Source organism: Macaca thibetana, chromosome 14 (genome assembly GCF_024542745.1).
Source record: "Macaca thibetana thibetana isolate TM-01 chromosome 14, ASM2454274v1, whole genome shotgun sequence".
Lineage (NCBI taxonomy): Eukaryota > Metazoa > Chordata > Mammalia > Primates > Cercopithecidae > Macaca > Macaca thibetana.
This window is the reverse complement of record NC_065591.1, coordinates 101,095,375-101,116,586: the sequence shown is the minus strand read 5'-3', so window position 1 is coordinate 101,116,586 and position 21,212 is coordinate 101,095,375.

Genomic DNA, 21,212 nt, shown 5'->3' with positions numbered 1-21,212 from the left:
TTTCTGGACTTCTATTCTACTTCAATGGTTTATTCCCCTATCCATATGTGAATACCACACTGTATTAATTACTACAGTGTTAAAAAAAGTCTTGATAATAAAGTTTTTCAACTTTGTTCAACTTCTTCAAGATTGCCTTGCTATTCTTGGCCCTTTGCATCTCCATATAAACTTGAGAATTGACTTCTCACTTTCTGATAGTAAATAAATAACTTACTGGAATTTAGATAGTAATTAAATTGAATCTATAGGTCACTTTAGGAGAGTTACAACATTATAATATGGAGCATTCCAATCTATGAACAACCTATATATCTTGCCATGTATTTATTTAGTTTCTCTCAATGCTATATATTTTTTCTGTGCAGAAGTTTTACAAATATTTTGATAGACTTATTCCTAGGTATTTGGTATTATTTTATACCATCTTAAATTTTATTATTCCTAAATTTTATTTTCTACATGTTGCAGATATATAAAATGAAATTGATTTTTGTGTATTCACTTTATATCAAATGATCTTGCTAAATGTCCTTATTAATTCTATCAGTTTGCCCATAGATTTTCAATCACGTCATCTATGAATAATAACAATTTAATTCTTTTTTACCCAGTTCTCTATACCTTGTATGTTTAAGTTTCATCCTCTCCTGCATTTCCATGTTTCCATTAGGGAACATTTTATTCTGCATGAATAATTCACTTCAGGATTTCTTTCACCTCAGGTCTGCTGGCAACAATTGTCTCAGGTTTTGTATTGTCTGGAAATAGATTTATTTCACCTTATTCTTTACTGTTTTGTTAAAGTACTATATGTATATAAAAAAGTGTACATATCATAATTTTATAGCTGGATGAATTTTCACAAACTGAACCACCATTTGAACCAATCACACTGCTGCAGCTCCCTCAAGAGTAATTGTGATCCTGACATCTAACAGCTTAGTTTTCCCTGTTTGAACTTTGCATAAAAAATGTAAATATGTATTTCTTTGTATTGGCTTCTTTTACTCAACATTATGTTTGTGAGATTCACCCATAGTGTTGCTTGTCGTGTCCTTTATCCCCATTTCTGTTTAGTCTTCTTTCGTGATTATATTTGGATAGTTTCCAGGTTTTGACTCAGTGAATGGTTCAGCTCTAAGCAATTATGTACATGTCTTTCGGTGGCTAAAAGCAGTCATCTCTGTTGGCTTTATGCTTTGGAGTGGAATTGCTAGGTTATAGAGTATGCATCATTTCATTTTTCAAAACACATTTCCAAAGCAAAAATACTAATTTATTCCCCCAGCAGCAGCAATGAGAGTACCAATTTATGCCATCCTCACCAGCTCCTAGTGCTTACCATCTTTTTCATCTTAGTCATTCTGGTGGTTGTGTAGCAGTACAAGATAGCAGTTTTAATTTGTATTTCCCTGATGATAAATACAGTTGAGCATTTTTCATGTGTTTCTTGACCACTGGGAAGTTTCTGCTTGAATCGTTTTGTTTGTGCCTATGTTTTTAATTGGGTCTTCTGTCTCTTTCTTCTTGATTTATACAAGCTCTTTACATGTTCTGGATACAAGCCTTTTATCAAAGATGTGTGTAGTAAACATATTCTCCCACTCTGTGGATTGTGTCAATACTCTCTTAATAGCATGTTTTCACAAAGATCTTAATTTCAGTAGAGTTCAATTTTAAAATTTTTCCTTTATGATTAACATATACTATAGCTTATTGTTAGCACATGAAAATATACTCACGTGCTGCATAATTATGTTTCAGTCAATGATGGAGCACATGTATGACAGTGGTCACGTAATAGTATAAAGGAGCTAAAAAATCCTATCACCTAGTGACATCATAGCCATCATAACATTGTAGCACAACCCATTACTCATGTGTCTGTGGTGATGCTGATGTAGACAAACACACTGCACTGCCAGTTGTATAAAAGTTTAGCACATACAATTATGTAGAGTACATAATACCTGATAAGGACAATAAATGACTACATTAACTGGTTTACATTTTTACTATACTTTTGATCATTATTTTAGTGTATACTCCATATATATATATATAAATTGAAAACAGTTGACTATAAAGCAGCCTCATGCAGGTCCTTCAGGAGGTATTCTAGAAGAATTCTAGAAGCATTGTTATCATAGGAGATGACAATTCCATGCATATTATTGCCTCTGAAGACCTTCTAGTGAGACAAGATATGAAATGAAAGAGTGAAATCGATTATCTTGACCCTGCGTAGGGTTAGGCTAATGTCTGTGTCTTCATTTTTACCAAAATATTTTACAAAGTAAAAAACAAAATGAAAATGTTAAACTAGAAAAAGCTTATAGAATAAGGATATAAGTATAGAAAATATCTCTACAGACATACAATGTGTTTCTGTTTCTAGCTAAGTGTTATAACAAAAGAGTCAAAAAAAATTTTAACAAAATTAACAAGTTTGTAAAGTAAAAATTTATAATAAGCTAAGGATAATTTATTATTGAAGAAAGAAAACTATTTTATAAATTTAGTATAGCCTAAGTGCAGAGTGTTTATAAAGTCTACAATAGTGTACAGTAATATCCTAGGCCTTCACATTCAGTCACCACTCACTCATTAACTCACTCAGAGCAACTTCGAGTCCTGCAAGTTCCATTCATGGCAAATGTCCTATGTAGGTATACCATTTTTTAATCTTTTATACCATATTTTTGCCATACCTTTTCTAAGTTTAACACACAAACATTTACTATCATGACACAACTGCCTATAGCACTCAGTATAGTAACATGCTGTCCAAGTCTGCAGCCAAGAAGCAATAGGCTCTACCATATAGCCTAGATGTGTGTAGGCTATACCATCTAGTTTTGTGTGACTACACTCTATGATGTTTATACAATGACAAAATTGCCCAGTGACAGTTTTCAGAATGCATCCCCATGACTGTCCACTTAATTTTTGCAATTGATCTCATATTCTACAACCTCTCTGACCTCTCTATTTCTAGAATCTTTTTGGTACATTTTATTGGATTTGCTATAATACAATCATGCCATCTGCAAATGAGGGCAGTTTTACTTGTTCATTTCCAATATGGTACCTCTTATTTCATATGCTTGCCTACTGCACTGTCTGGGACATCTAGAACAATGTCAAATTAAAGTGGTCAGAGTATATATCTTTCTTCCTGATCTCAGGGAGAAAGTGTGCAGTCTGTCTCCATTACATATGATGTTAGGTGTACATTATTAGTACTGAGGCTTTCCCAGAAATAGCAGAAGAATTGGAGTTGGAGAGTAGGGAATGGAGTTGTGAGAAAAACTGAGATGCTGCATTCAAGGAGGGGGACACTTAGAGGTACTATAACTTGAGAATTAAATGTTAATCCTGCATTCATTTTACTTACAAATTGATGAAGATATTCTGAGAACATAGGAACAACTTACCAGGTAGCTAAAATCCATGGTTGGAGTTCAGAGAGAAAATCTAGAAGTATGTCATAGCCACTGAGTGTTGACTGGCTAGATTCAATTACCAATAAAAAATGAATAATTACCAATAAAAAAAGACTCTGTGAACTCAACCAGAATCTGTCATCCTCTAGAAATATATCCAAGGAATAGAAGGGATTGTGAGATATTCATCTACAACCTAGACAGCATCCTTCACTGAGTTTCTTGAGCAGAACACTCTGATGCAGACCGTGCTTCAGTAATAACCCCTGGGTACCAACCACCTGCTTATATCTTACACTCTGGGTGGCATCATCATTTGAATTATACCTGTAACTCCACAAAAGCATATTCAGTTTCAGGTTCTTTTAGGTTGTCTCCTACCTCGCCTCTCAATGGGCACTATCATTTTATTCCTCCTTACCTCACTATAGAAAATTACAATTTAATAAAAGCTTTAATTCACATTGTACTTTAACCTTGAGCTATTCAACAATGCTGTGGTGTTGGTAAGGCAGTATTATTAGCGTTTCTTTAGACGCGTGGGCATGGGCCAGGAAGCTTGACTGTTTTGTTTGGGTCACAGGCTAATAAAATAAGGACCTAGGATTAAACCCAGATAATCTGATTCTAAATCCAGTTCTCTTTTCGATACATTATACTCCTTAATACCTGTCCAAAAAAAGAGACAGAATTAGAAACAGGTTTTATCCAAGGATTTTTCAAAAAGGTTTAAATCTACTTCGCAAAAATAAAATCTGATAGCTTCTACTATATATCTTACTAAGGGCCAGGAAATATGTTAAGTGTTTTAGATACATTATATCATTTATTTTCTTCAACAACCCTCTTAGGTAAACATTGTCCTCATTTAACAGGTGAAGACAGTGCAGCTTATGATGGCAAAGAACTTTCCCATGATCACAAATTAATAGTGAAAGCAGTATGCTCCCCTTCACCAGACTTCCTAGATAAATAAACACTGACTTATGCTCTGATACCATGTTGGAATGTGTTATTCTTATTATATTCTGAAGGGTTTATATTCTCATATTCAATTCTCAAATATTTGAAGGGCTTTGAAGGGAAAAAGAAATCAGACTGAATATGCATGGCTCCAGAGAAGAAAAATAGGACTAGCATAAAGAAATTGCAGTCAGATTGTGCTTCAACATAAGAAATAATCTTTTTAATAGTAACATCTGTTTGAGAAATGAAGGGATGTTCTATATCTTGTTTGCAGGGTTGGCTACAGAGGCATATATCCTTATCAAAACTCTAACTTCAGATCCGTGCATTTCATTATATATAAATTTAACACCAATTAAAAAAAAGAAAGAAACTTCTTCCTGAGATAATGAGCTTCACTCAGAGACTTAATGATCACCAGCCAGAGATAGAACAAGGAAGATTCCTGAATTAATTGTAGAGGTGAAACTGGACAGTATCTTTACATTCTTTCAAACCTAAGACTTCATAATATATTCATTGGCATATACATATGAGAATTTGAGGTCACTTGCAGATCTAAAACTCTTGAGATTGTTTTACTGATTACTCTTTATACCATATTGTCTGTTCAAACACATAATGCGTTTCCAGATAAGCTGCCTTGTGAAGATGTTTCAAGTAGTAAGAGAAGAGCCAGGGATGAGCTTATGGTGTCACTTGGTGAGCTAGCTTTTCACCTTCCTGGAGACTTCCCAGAGTGGATTTCCTAAATGAATTTCATTAGTCAGTAGCTTCAGCCTTAAACCCCCAGAAAAGTATTTTTGTCTGTACATCAGAGCATATCACAGTAACAAAGTTTACAAGGCTAAGAACAGTCTTTATTATTTTTAAAGGAGAAGTAACATTTTCAAGGATATCACACCCACTGGATCCTCCACCAGTATATCATTCTCATAGCATGCGATAGAAGAAAATAGATTATAATCAGAGTGTTGATTAATAATCATGAGGTCAGAATGAAGGGTGTTGTATAACTCAAAATTTTAATGGCATATTTGGGCAGCTTAGCTTTCAATCAGGTTGTGGTTCCTAGGAGTAATCCTGACACTAAAACAGAACTGCGTATGTTTGTTTTCCTGTTTTGTTATGGATTAATATTTTAGTTTATCTAACAGGGAACTCTTTATTTCCTTTCCTTCCAGATTCCTACAGAGCACAGTAGTCCTCATGCACTACAAAAGATGAAATCAAGTTAAAATGTTACCACACCTATAAAATATCCAGAGAGTACTCTGTATGGTCTAGGAAATGTAAAACCATAGAAATGACACAGCCCTTGTGTTAAGGATGCTTGAAATCTGATAATGAAAACTGAATGGGTGACATGTAATCAGCAGACAGAGATGGTGCTGAAATCAGTTCCTACTTGAAACGGAAAGATGGAAAAATGGAAATAAGGCTTGTTGTGGCTCCCTTTGAATTCCATCTATTCTTTTACAGGGACATGTGCCTACATTTAGTTGACTCTTCATTTTCTTTGCATGTTCATTTTCTCAGAAGTAGTCAAATACTCATTAATTGTTGTCTATGCCAGATTCCCTGTGTCTCACAATATGTTTGACTATGAGCAATGCCAAATTAGAACATGGACACAGGAGGTAAATGCTTTTGGAAAGGAGCGAGTTCTTCATTTTCTTATGTCAAAAAATAGGATAACAATGAAATTAATACTTATTGAGTGCCTAATTTAAGACAGACCCCATTCTAGACATTTTAATCTCATTCAATCCTTATATATCAAATATTATCCTGACTTTATAGAGGCAAAAATTGAACTAGAGATTATCTGAGTAATTGATAATTCTATAACCAGTGACAAGTAGAACTAGTATTTGAACCTAGTCTGTCTGATTTGAATGCCTGATTTCTATTCATATGCTGATCTTATCTGTTATCCTGACTCTCTTTGCTATCTTATAACAGTAAAATGTTTTGCTTCTTAAGAAGGGAAAATCCATTGCTCTTTCAGCTGCCTGAAAGCTTTCTCTGGCACACACAGAGGAGTTATGCACATAGAAAAGTGACCAGAATCATCATCCACTACCGTTTACTCCCAACCACCAAAATTGCTGTATAATGAGATGGCAAAGCTCTAAAGTATAATTATATGGTATTGAGTAAAATTCTAAATTGCAATTAGACAACATTGGGTAGAATTCTGTGAATATTCTCAGCTGTGCCATAAAAACTTTACAAAGCAAAGGAAGACATAGATCTCAAGTGCCAGCTGCTGCCTTTCGGGGAAGCTGCCTGCCATGGCCACTTCTCCAGAGAGCTTCCCAAAAGAATAGTACCAAGCTTGCAAGGGCCAAATCAACACTGGGCTGTTTCAAGCACCAGTACATCTGATAGGCCTCCCAGTGTCTAGGAAAGGATTATCCAGAAGAGGCATCTTTTCATTCCACAGATGTAGTAAACACCTACCCAAAGCTGGTGTTTTTTCTAGGCACTGGGTCTGAGATAGATGAGAGACATTCCCTCATGGAAAGATGGAATTATTTCTCTTTTACTATAGTCAAGTGCACTGCATCCAGCCTACTGCCCACTGATTGATACAGAGGTGAATAAAATTAACAAAAATTCCTGCCCTTGTAGAGTTGACATTCTAGAACAGATGAACAAATAAAATGTATATTATGTCAGATGATGATTAGTACTAAGGGTGGACAAAAATTCCTGCCCTTGTAGAGTTGACATTCTAGAACAGATGAACAAATAAAATGTATATTATGTCAGATGATGATTAGTACTAAGGGTGGATACTAATGTGATTACATCACTCTCCACAGCATGAATGGGAGAGTCCTGGGGTTGAAGAACTCCAAAAATCTAGGACTTCACGAAGTAATCAAGGAAAGCAGAGATGGGGGAAGGTTGAGTAATTCTGATGATTTCAGTGCTGTTAGTGATGCAAGGCCGTGAGTTATGAAGGGTCAAGTGGCCTTGCTGGGTGCATGCAGAATTTTTGGACCCTCTATGTATGACAATGGAATTAAAGATGAGAAAAGGGGTAGTTTTACATGGAAAAAATGGAGTTCCACTTAAGAAAAAAAGTGTGTGAGAGATGAAAATAGGAAGGTATCATCAGCTAATAAATTCTATTAGTCTATTATAAATCTTGTATCAGTTTCAAAATGATACCACACTAACCCAAGTATCAATACATCAGTGGAACAAATTTGACAGCCCCATAATGCATTCAGAATACATGAGAATTTATAACTTACTTTTTCATTGAAGTAGAACCTACATACAACAAAGTGCCCACATGTTAAATATGCAAATATTTGTACGTGTTTACCAACACACACATGAAGATACGGCACATTTTCAGCACCAGCAGTTTCCATCATGCCCATTCTCAGTCAATACACTGCTCCTGCAGAGATGACCACTGTTCTGGCCTCTGTCACCATTGGTTTTGCTTCTTCTTGAACCTCATATGTGTGGCTTTATATAGTACATACTCTTTTGTGTTAGTACTCTTCCACTAATCATCAGGTCTGTAAGATTAATTCCATTGGTGCATAAAGCAGGAGTTCGCTGATTTTTCATTGTCGTGGTGCATAACTCCATATGAATATGCCGCAATTTAGTAAATCTATTATTTGAGTTTTTTCTAGTTTAGAGCCATTATATAAAGCTATGAACAGTTTTTCACATGTCCATTAGTAGGTATCAGCATTCTTTTTTTTTTTTTTTTTTTTTTTTTGAGTACGTAACCAGGAGCAAAATTGTTGGGACATTAGAGTATTCGTGTTTTGCTTTAGTAGAGAGTGCCCAGGGTTGTCCAAAGTCCTTATACAAATTTAAATTTGTGACCCTGACCCATCCCTCCTCACTGGGCGAGGCCTCCCTGTAGGAACTCCAACTCCAGCCAGGGGCTCAGGGGCAGAACCCTCGTCTCCCTGGGCCTGAGCCCCTAGAGGGAGGGGTGGCCATAGTCTCTGGGGACCAGCAGACTTACTCTTTGCTCCTGCTAGTTCTGAGGAATTTGGGCAGCCCAAACAGGCGGGTTTTCTTCCGAATGCAGCACACCCCCTCCACCAAGGGGCAGCCAAAGTGCTTCATTAAAATGGTCATGCTCCCCGCACCACCCAACTGGGTGAGACCCTCCACAGGGGTTGTTAGACACCCCATACTGAAGTGTTCCTACTGGCATCAGGTAGGTGCCCCTTGAGGTCAGAGATCCCATAGGAAAAAGCAGGCACCCATTTTCGCTGTTCTCCCGCCTTCTCGAGTGACATCTCCAGGCATTGGAGTGAACCAGACGAACAGGGCCTGAAGTGAACCCCCAGCAAACTGCAGCAGCCATATAGAAGAGGGATCTGACGTTGAAAGAAAAACAAACAGAAAGCAACAACGAAAGCATCAATTAAAAAAGTCCTCACAAAAACCTCATCTAAGGGTCAACAGCCTCAAAGATCGAAACTAGACAAACTCATGAAGATGAGAAATAATCAACAAAAAAAAACACTGAAAACCCAAAAGGCCAGAGTGCCTATTCTCCTCCAAATGATCGCAGCACCTCTCCAGCAAGGGTGCAGAACTGGATGGAGGATGAGTTGAATGAAATGACAGAAGTAGGCTTCAGAAGGTGGGTAATAACAAACTCCATTGCACTAAAGAAGCATGTTCTAACTCAATGCAAAGAAGCTAAAAACCTTGATGAAAGGTTACAGGAGCTGCTAACTAGAACAACCAGTTTAGAGAGGAACATAAATAACCTGATAGAGCTGAAAAACACAGCAGAAAAACTTCATGAAGCATACACAAGCATCAATAGCTGATTCGATCAAGCAAAAAAAAAAAATCAGAGTTTGAAGACCATCTTGCTGAAATAAGACAGGCAGACAAGACTAGAGAAAAAAGAATGAAAAGGAACGAACAAAACCCCCGAGAAATATGGGACTATATAAAAAGACCAAACCTGCAATTGATTGGGGAGAATGGAACCAATTTGGAAAACGCTATTCAGGATATCATCCAGGAAGACTTCCTCAACCTAGTAAGACAGGCCAACATTCAAATTCAGGAAATACAGAGAACACCACAAAGATACTCCATGAGAAGATCAAACCCAAGGCACATAATTGTCAGATTCTCCAAGGTTGAAATGAAGGGGAAAAAAATGTTATGGGCAGCCAGAGAGAAAGGCCAGATCACCTACAAAGGAAAGCCTATCAGACTAAGAGCAGATCTTTCTACAGAAACCCTACAAGCCAGAAGACAGTGGGAGCCAATATTCAACATTCTTAAAGAATTTTCAGCCCAAAATTTCATATCCAGCCAAACTAAGCTTCATAAATGAAGGAGAAATAAAAATCCAAAGACAAGCAAATGCTGAGGGATTTCATCACCACCAGGTCTGCCTTGCAAGAGCTCCTGAAGGAAGCAGTAAATATGGAAAGGATAAAATGGTACCGGCCATTGCAGAAACACATCAAAATACAAAGACCAATGACCCTATGAAGAAATGGCATCAACTAGGGTGCAAAACAACCAGCTAGCATCATGATGACAGTATCAAATTCACACATAACAATATTAACCTTAAATGTAAAGAGGCTAAATAACCCAATTAAAAGACACAGATTGGCAAACTGAATAAAGAATCAAGACCCATCAATGTGCTGTATTCAGGAGACACATCTCATGTGAAAAACACACATATGCTCAAAATAAAGGGATGGAGGAAAAATTACCAAGTAAAAGGAAAGCAAAAAAAAAAAAATTAGGGGTTGTAATCCTCATCTCTGACAAAACAGACTTTAAACCAAAAAAGATCACATAATGGTAAAGGGATCAATGCAACAAGAAGAGCTAACTATCCTAAATATATATGCACCCAATATAGCAGCACTCTGATTCATAAAACAAGTTCTTAGAGACCTACAAAGAGACTTATACTCCCACACAATAATAGTGGGAGACTTTAATACCCCACTGTCAATATTAGACATATCAACAAGACAGAAAATTAACAAGCATATTCAGGACTTGAACTCAGCTCTGAATCAAGTGGACCTAATAGACATCTACAGAACTCTCCACCCAAAATCAACAGAATATACATTCTTCTCAGTGCCACCTGGCACTTATTCTAAAACCGACCACATAATTGGAAGTAAAACACTCCTCAGCAAATGAAAAAGAGTGAAATAATAACGGTCTCTCAGACCACAATGCAATCAAATTAGAACTCAAGATTTAAAAACTCACTCAAAACCCCACAACTACATGGAAATTGAACAACCTGCTCCTGAATGATTCCTTGGTAAATAATGAAATTAAAGCAGAAATCAAGAAGTTATTTGAAACCAATGAGAACAAAGACACAGTGTACCAGAATCTCTGGGACACAGCTAAAGCAGTATTAAGAGGGAAACTTATAGCACGAAATGCCCACATCAGAAAGCTAGAAAGATCTCAAATCGACACCCTAACATCACAATTAAAAGAACTAGAGGAGCAAGAGCAAACAAATCCAAAAGCCAGCAAAAGACAAGAAATAACTAAGATCAGAGCAGAACTGAATGAGATAGATGAACAAAAAAACCCTTCAAAAAATTAAGGAATCCAGGAGCTGGTTTCTTGAAAAAGTTAACAAAATGGATAGACCACTATCTAGACTAGTGAAGAAGAAAAGAGAGAAGAATCAGACACAATAAAAAATCATAAAGGGGATATTATGCTGACCCCACAGAAATACAAACTACCATCAGAGAATACTATTAATACCTCTTTGCAAATAAACTACAAAATCTAGTAAAAAATGGATAAAGTCCTGGTCACATACACCCTCCCAAGACTATACCAGGAAGAAGTAAAATCTCTGAATAGACCAATAACAAGTTCTGAAATTGAGGCCTACCAACCAAATTAATTCTGAAATGGCCTACCAACCAAAAAAAGCCCAGGACCAGACGGATACACAGTCGGATTCTACCAGAGGTACAAAGAGGAGCTGGTACCATTCCTTTTGAAATAATACCAAACAAGTGAAAAGGAGGGACCCCTCCCTCACTCATTTTATGAGGCCACAGCATCATCCTGGTACCAAAACCTGGCAGAGTTACAACAAAAAAAGAAAACTTCAGGCCAATATCCCTCAAGAACATTGATGCAAAAATCCTCAATAAAATACTGGCAAACCAAATACAGCAGCACATCAGAAAGCTTATCCACCACAATCAAGTTGGCTTCATCCCTGGGATGCAAGGCTGCTTCAACATATACAAATCAATAAACATAATCCATCACATAAACACAACCAAAGACAAAAACTACATGATTATCTCAATAGATGCAGAAAAGGCCTTTGATAAAATTCAACATCCCTTCATGTTAAAAACTCTCAATAAACTAGATATTGATAGAACATATCTCAAAATAATAAGAGTTATTTATGACAGACCCACAGCCAATATCATACTGAATGGGAAAAAAAACTTGAAGCATTCCCTTTGAAAACCAGCACAAGACAAGGATGCCCTCTCTCACCGCTCCTATTCAACATAGTATTGGAAGTTCTGACCAGGGCAATCAGGCAAGAGAAAGAAATAAAGCGTATTCAAACAGGAAGAGAGGAAGTCAAATTGTCTCTGTTTGCAGACGACATGATTCGATATTTAGAAAACCCCATCATCTCAGCTCAAAAACTCCTTAACCTGATAAGCAACTTTAGCAGTCTCAGAATACAAAATCAATGTACAAAAATCACAAGCATTCCTATATACCAACAATAGACAAGCAGAGAGCCATATCATGAATGAACTCCCATTCACAACTGTTACAAAGAGAATAACATCCTAGGAATACAGCTAACAAGGGATGTGAAGGACCTCTTCAAGGAGAACTACAAACCACTGCTCAAGGAAATAAGAGAGGACACAGACAAATGGCAAAAGATTTCATGTGCATGAATAGGAAGAATCAATACAATAAAAATGGCCATACTGCCCAAAGTAATTTATAGATTCAATCCTATTCCCATCAAACTATCATTGATATTCTTCACTGAATTAGGAAAAACTACTCTAAATTTCATATGGAGCCTATAGTCAAGACAATCCTAAGCAAAAAGAACGAAGCTGACTCCAAACTATACTACAAGGCTATAGTAACCAAACCGCATAGTACTGGTACCAAAACAGACACACAGGCCAAGGGAACAGGACAGAGACCTCAGAAATAACACCACACATCTACAACCATCTGATCTTTGACAAACCTGACAAAAGCAAGCAATAGGGAAAGGATCCCCTATTTAATGAATGGTGCTGGTAAAACTGGCTAGCCATATTCAGAAAACTGAAACTGGACCCCTTCCATATACCTTATACAAAAATTAACTCAAGATGAAGTAAAGACTTAAATGTAAAGCCCCAAACCATAAAAACCCTAGAAGAAAACCTAGACAATACCATTCAGAATATAGGCACAGGCAAAGATTTCATGACGAAAATGCCAAAAGCAATTGCAACAAAAACTAAAATTGACAAATGGGATCTAATTAACTAAAGAGCTTCTGCACAGCAAAGGAAACTACCATCAGAGTGAAAAGGCAACCTGCAGAATGGGAGACAATTTTTGCAATCTACCCATCTGACAAAGGGCTAATATGCAGAATCTACAAGGAATTTAAACAAATTTACAAGAAAAAAAAAAAAAAAAACAACCCATCAAAAAGTCGGCAAAAGACATGAACAGACACTTCTCAAAAGAAGACATTTATGCGGACAACAAACATATGAAAAAAGCTCAAAATCACTCATCATTAGAGAAATGCAAATCAAAACCACAATGAGATACCATCTCACGCTAGTCAGAGTGGCAATTATTAAAAAGTCAAGAAACAACTGATGCTGGCAAGGCTGTGGAGAAATAGGAATGCTTTTTACACTGTTGTTGGGAATGTAAATTAGTTTAAACATTGTGGAAGACAGTGTGGTGGTTCCTCAAGGATTTAAAACCAGAAATACCATTTGACACGGCAATCTTATTACTGGGTATATATGCAAAGGAATATAAATCATTTTACTATAAAGACACATGCACATGTATGTTTATTGCAGCACTATTTACAATAGCAAAGACATGAAACCAACCCAAATGCCCATCAATGATAGACTGGATAAAGAAAATGTGGTACATATACACCATGGAATACTATGCAGCCATATAAAAAGGAATGAGATCATGTCCTTTGCAGGAACATGGATGAAGCTGGAATCCATTATCCTCAGCAAACTAACACAGGAACATGAAACAAAACACCACATGTTCTCACTCATAAGTGGGAGTTGAACAATAGAACACATGGACACAGCTGAACAATGAGAACACACAGGAGGGGAACAACACACACCAGGGCCTGTCAGAGGCTAGGGGGTGAAGGGAGGGAGAGCATCAGGACAAATAGCTAGTGCATGCAGGGCTTAAAACCTAGATGATGGGTAGACAGGTGCAGCAAACCACCATGGCACACGTACGCCTATGTAACAAACCTGCACGTTCTGCAGATGTATCCCAAAACTTAAAGTAAAATTTTAAAAAAAGAACCGAATGGGAATTGTAGAACTTAAAGATACTATAACAAAGGCTCACATAATAGGCTCAGTAGTAGAGTGAAGAGGATAGAATCACTGAACCTCAAGACATATTAGAATTAATCCAATTTTGTTTGAGACCAGCCTGGAAAACATGGCAAAACCCTGTCCCTACAAAAAGTACAACAACTAGCTGGGCATGGTGACTCACACCTGTAGTCCCAACTACTCGGGAGGATGAGGTGGAAAGAGGCTGCAGTGAGCTGAGATTGTGCCACTGCACTCCTCTGGGTGACAGAGTGAGACCCTATCTCAAAGAAAAAAGAAAAAAAAAAAGAAAGAAAAAAGAGACAACTTATCCAATCTGAACAAAAGAAATAAAGTAGATAAAAATAAATAAATAGAGCCTCAGGGACCTGTGAGACAATAACAAATGAGCTAATATTTATACCATTGGAATTATAGGAAAAGAGAAGAAAAAGAGAGATACTAAAAAAAAAAATTATGGAAATAATGGCTGAACCTTGCCCAAATTTGACAAACAAAACAAACAACAGACAACATAAACCTACAGATTCAAGATGCTGGGTGAACCCCAGAGAAAATAAATATGACAAAATACATGCTGAGACACAGCATAATTAAACTTCTAAAAAATAAAAAATCAAAGAAAAAAGTCTTGAAAGCAACTGGAGGGAAATAATACATTACTAATAAGAGAATTCCAATTCAAATGACTGCAGGTTTCCCTTATAAAACCATGGAGGCCAGAAATAAGTAACACATTTTCCAAGTACTAAAAGGTAAGAACTGCCAAAGAAAGGAAATTTTATACCTGATGAAAATACTATTCAGAAATGAAGGGCTAATAAAACATTTTCAGATGAAAATAAACTAAGAGAATGTGTTACTAGAAAGCCTTCCCTTAAAGAATGGCTCAAGGAAAGGAATTGATAACAGAGGATTTTAAATTTCAAAGGAAAAGAAGAATGTTGGAATGACTAAAAATGGGGCAAATGTAATAGTCTTTTTCATAGGTTCCTTGAATCACTTGATAATTAAAGCAAAAATTATAATGTCATTTGATACAGTGCTCAATGTACATAGAGAAAACACTTAAGGCAATTATACCTAAAAAGTTGGAGGGTAAAGGGAACTAAATGGAAGTAATCTTTCTACATTTAACTGCAAGTAGACAGTGATAAGTTTTATACATATATGTAGTGTGTATATACTTACACATACTATATGGAATGTTGGAATATATATATAGTGTGTATATATACACATATAAAAATATACACATTATGTATACATATGTACACACTATATATTGCAACATATTTATAATACATAGAGTATTTATATATGTATTTTATATATATAGTGTTTATATATACATTTATTATATATATACATATACATTTGGTATTTGCTTTGTATAGTTTTCTTAGTAGTTGCTGTAGGTATTACATTACATGACATAGTGTGTGTGTATATATAGTATAAAGTGTTTTATATATATATATACAGTGTTATATATACACTAGTGTGTATATATATCATGTATGTGTATATATAGTGTCATATATATACACTAGTGTGTATGTATATCATGTATGTGTATATATATTATCTATATACACTAGTGTGTGTGCATATATATCATGTATGTGTACATATACATATATGTATAGTGTAATCCCTACAGCAACTACTAAGAAAACTATACAAAACAAATACTAAAAAATACTATATATAAATCAGGATGGAATCCTAAAAACTGCCCAAGTACCCCACAGGAAATTAAGAAAAAACAAAGAGGAAGAAGAAACAGACCAACAGAAAACAAAAACAAATAATAAAATGGGAGACTTAAGCCCTAACAACTAAATAATTACATCAAATTTAAGTGGTCTAAATACAGTGATGAAAACATATTGGCAAAGCGGATAAAAAGATGATACAACAATATGCTGTCTATGAAATTCACTTCAAATACAAAGACATAGGTGAGTTGTAAGTCAACAATTGAAAACAGATATATCATGCAAACAAACAGTAATCCAAAAAGCAAAAGTCACTATATTAATATCAAGAGGTAGACTTCAAACAAAAGAAAACTATAAGACACAAAGAGGAACATTATATTACATAATAATAAAAGGATCAATCCACCAGGTAAACATAATAATCCTAGTGTGCATGTACCAAACAACAGAGCCTCAAAATACATGAAGCAAAAACTAATACAGTTAAAAGGAGAAATAGACAAATCCAAAATTATAGCTGAGAATTTTCTATCTTACTCTCAGGAAATGATAGAACCACCAGATAGAAAATCAGCTAGAATATAGAACTGCACAACACAACTAACCAATAATATCTAATTGGCATATAGAAAACACTTCAGACAAAATTATCAGAATATTTTTGTTTTCAAGTAGTCCAGAACATTCACCAGGGTAGCTCAAGTTCTCAACCATAAAACAAACATCAACAAATTTTAAAATCTTGAATTTATATAAGGTATGTTCTTTGACTGTAATGGAATCAAGCTAGAAATGAATGGTAAAAATACATTAGAAAAATCTCCAAATAACTGGAAATTAAACAACACATTTCTAAATAATCCATGGGCTAAATAGGAAATCTCAGGGAAATTTTTTTAAATACATACAGTTGAATAAAAATTTTAAAACATGTATCAGAATATGTATTTCCAGTTAAAGCAGTGCTGACAAGAAAATTTATAGCAGTAAATGTTTCCATTAGAAAAAAAGAAAGGTCTCAAATCAATAACAAAGTTTCTGTCTTAAGAAACTGGAAAAAGAAGAGCAATGTAAGCACAGACCAGACAAAAGGAAGAACATAATAAGGATAATGAGCAGAAACTAATGAAATCCAAAACAGGAAAAAAGTAGATAACGTCAATGATCAGAAAATTAATTCCTCTATGCCTTATTTGTTGAGAGTTTTTATTATGAAAAGACATTGAATTTTATCAAATGCTTTTCCTTTATCTATTGAGATGGTCATGTTATTTTTATCTTCATTCTACTAATGCAGTGTATCAGATTCACTGATTTGTGTAGGTTGAGCCATCGTTGCTTCCCAGAAATAAATCTCATTTGATCATGGCATATAATGCTTTTAATGCGTGGTTGAATTCAGTTTGCCAGTATTTTGTTGAGGATTTTTATGTTTGTGTTTATCAGGGATAGTGGACTGTAATTTTTTTTTTCTTGTTGTGTCCCTATATGGCATTAGAATTAAAGTAACTCTAGACTCATAAGATGAGTTTGAAAGTGGTACCTTCTCTTCAATCTGTTGGAAGAGTTTGAGAAGGACTGTCATTAGTTCATTTTTAACGTCTGATAGAATTCTGTCATGAAGCCATCTGATCCTGGACTCTTCTTTGATGGGAGATTTTTGAATATTGATTCAATCTCCTTACTCATTATTGGTCTGTTCATGTTCTATTTATTAATGATTCAGTTTTGATAGATTGTATGTTTCTAGGAATTTGTCCATTTCTTCCAGGTTATCCAACTTGTTGGCATTTAATTGTTCATGGCAGTCTCTTATAATGTTTTATATATCTGTAATATCAGTTGTAATGTGTCCTCTTTTATTTCTAATTTTATTTTTTTTCTCTTTTTTTAGTTACTCTAACTAAGAGATTGTCAATTTTACTTACCTTTTCAAAAAACAGACTCTTAAATTTGGTTGATTTTTTTTTCCATTGCTTTTCTCATCTCTATTTAATTTATTTCTGTTCTGATTTTGCTACTTTTTTCTTCAACTAGTTTTAAAATTATCTTGGGTTTGTTTTCCAGTTTATTAAGGTGTAAATTTAGATTGCTTACTTCAAATCTTTCTCTTATCTTTATATAGGTACTTATTGCTGTAAACTTCCCTCTTAGAACTACTTTTGCTGTATCCCATAAATTTTATGTTCTCATTTTTGTTTGTCTGAAGGTATTTCTTAATTTCTCTTTAAAGTTTATCTATAACAAGCCCACAGCTAACATCATGTTCAACAGTAAAAAGCTGAAAACTTTCCCTCTAAGATCAGGAAAAAAACAAGAATGCCCACTTTTGTCACATCTGTTCAACACAGTACTAAAATTCCTAGCCAAAGTAACTAGGCAAGAAAAAGAAATGAAAGTCATTCAAATCTGAAAAGAAGTGAAATTGTCTCCACTGGCAGATAACATGATCTAAAGACTCCACAAAAAAGTTATTAGAACTAAGAAATGAATGAAGTAAATTTTCAGAATACAAAATCAACATACAAAAATCAGTAGTGTTTCTATATACTAACAATGAACTCTCTGAAAAAGAAATTAAGAAAACAATCCCATTCACAGTCACATTTTTAAAATATTTATGATAAATTTAACCAATGTGTAAGATCTATACCCTGAAAACTATAAAACATTGATGAGACAAACTGAAGACACAAGTAAATGGAAAGACATCTGATGTTCATGAATTAGAAGAATTAATACTATTAAAATGCCCTAAGCATCCCACAGCTATCTACGACTCAATTCAGTCTCTTTCAAAATTCCAAGGGCACTAGTGCAACCATTGTGGAAGACAGTGTGGCGATTCCTCAAGGATCTAGAACTAGATATACCATTTGACCCAGACATCCCATTACTGGGTATATACCCAAAGGACTATAAATCATGCTGCTATAAAGACACATGCACACATATGTTTATTGCAGCACTATTCACAACAGCAAAGACTTGGAACCAACCCAAATGTCCATCAATGATAGACTGGATTAAGAAAATGTGGCACATATACACCATGGAATACTATGCAGCCTTAAAAAAGGATGAGTTCATGTCCTTTATAGGGACGTGGAGGAAGCTGGAAACCATCGATTCTCAGCAAACTATCACAAGGACAGAAAACCAAACACCACATATTCTCACTCATAGGTGGGAATTGAACAATGAGAACACTTGGACACAGGAAGGGGAACATCACACACCAGGGCCTGTTGTGAGGTGGGCGGGGTAGCATTAGGAGATATACCTAATGTAAATGACGAGTTAATGGGTGCAGCACAACAACATGGCATGTGTATACATATGTAACAAACCTGCATGTTGTGCACATGTACCCTAGAACTTAAAGTATAATTTAAAAAAAGAAAAAACACTAAAATTTGTGTGGATCCACAAAAGACCTCAAATAGGTAAAGTAATCTTTTTTTTTTTTTTTTTGAGATGGAGTCTCGCTCTGCCGCCCAGGCTGGAAGATCTCAGAACTGCAAGCTCCGCCTCCCGGGTTCACGCCATTCTCCTGCCTCAGCCTCCCGAGTAGCTGCTAGTCGCCGAGTAGCTGGGAGCTGCCCCGGCTTTTTTTGTATTTTTTATCACAGTTTAGCCAGGATGGTCTCGATGATTTCAAATTGGGATTACAGGCTTGAAAAAAAGTAATCTTGAGCAAGAAGAATAAAGCTAGAGGTATCACAGTTCCTGATTTCAAATTATATTAAAAAGCTAATAGTAATCAAAATAGTATGGTACTGACATTAAAACAGAAACATAGACTACTGGAACAGAATAGAATACCCAGAAATAAGGTATTTTATTCAACCAAGGCATCAAGAATACACAATAGGGGAAAAAATAGTGTCTTCAATAAATGGTGTTGAGAAAACTGAATACCCACATGTAAAACAAATAAAATTGGATCCTTAATTTACACTCTACATAAAAATCATCTCAAAATAAATACCTGAACATAAAATCTGAAGCCATAAAACTCCCAAAAGAAAACATGACAAAGGGAAAGGTCCATGACATTGGTCTTGGAAATAATTTTTTCATTTTGGATATGACCTCAACAGCACAGGGAACAAAAGCCAAAAATGGGCAAGTGGGATTATATTAAAGTGAAAGTTTTCTGCACAGCAAAGGACACAATTAACAACATGAAAAGGCAACCTACAGAATAGGCAAAAATGTTTGCAAACCATATATGAAATAAGTGGTTATATCAAAAATAAATTAAAAACTCAGACAACTCCTTAGCACAAAAACAAACAACCTGTCAAAAACTTGAGAAAGGACCTGGATAGACATTTTTCCAAAGAAGACATACAATGACCAATGGGTATATGAAAAAAGGCTCAACATTACTAATGCCAAAGAAATGAAAAAGAAAACCACAATGAGATATCACCTCACACCCATTAGGGTGGCTACTATCAAAAATAAAAAAAGACAAATAATGGTGAGGTTGTGGAGAAAAGGGAAACCTTATACACTGATAGCAACTATAAATTAGTACAGCCATTATGGAAAACAGTATGGAGGTTTCACAAAAATAGAATTAATATATGAGCCAGCGATCCCACTCCTGGATATATATCCAAAGGAGAGAAAATCACTATTTCAAAGAGATACGTGCATTTCATGTTCATTGTAGCATTAACCCTGATAGCCAAGATGCACAAACAATCTAAGTGTCCATCGACAGCTGAATTAATAAAGATGTTGCATGCGTGCGCACACACGTGCACACACACATGGGGCCAGAGGAGGGGGAGAAGAATATTATTTAGTCTTTAAGAAGAAAAGCCTGTCATTTTTGACAACATGGATGCATCTGGAAGGCATTATGCTAAATGAAACAGGCCTGACATAGAAAGACAAATTCTACATGATCCCTCTTACCTGTGGGATCTAAAAAAATTGAACTCCTAGAAACAGAAAGTAAAAGGGTGGTTACTAGTGGTCCAGAGTTAGAGGAAATGGGGAGGTCGAAGAGTACAAGTTTAAATTATAAGTTTTGGAGACCTAATAAAAAGCATGGTGACCACAGTTTATAATAATGTATTTGTTATTTGAAAGTTGCTAAGAGAATAGATCTTAAGTATTATCATAATGACAACAACCAAGAGGTAACTATGTGAGGTGACGGAAATGTTAATTAGCTTAGTTGTTAATCATTTCACATGTATGTGTATGTCAAAATATCACATTCTACATCTTAAATATATATGTTTTTTATTTGTTAATTATCTCAATAAAACCAAAAAAAATTAAAAAGCTATTTTTAAAAAGATTGACAAAGAAAAATAAGAAACACAACTCACCAATCACACCTGTCAAAATGACTAAAATAAAAATAGTAACAATGCAAATGCTGATAAAATATAGAAAAACTCGATTAT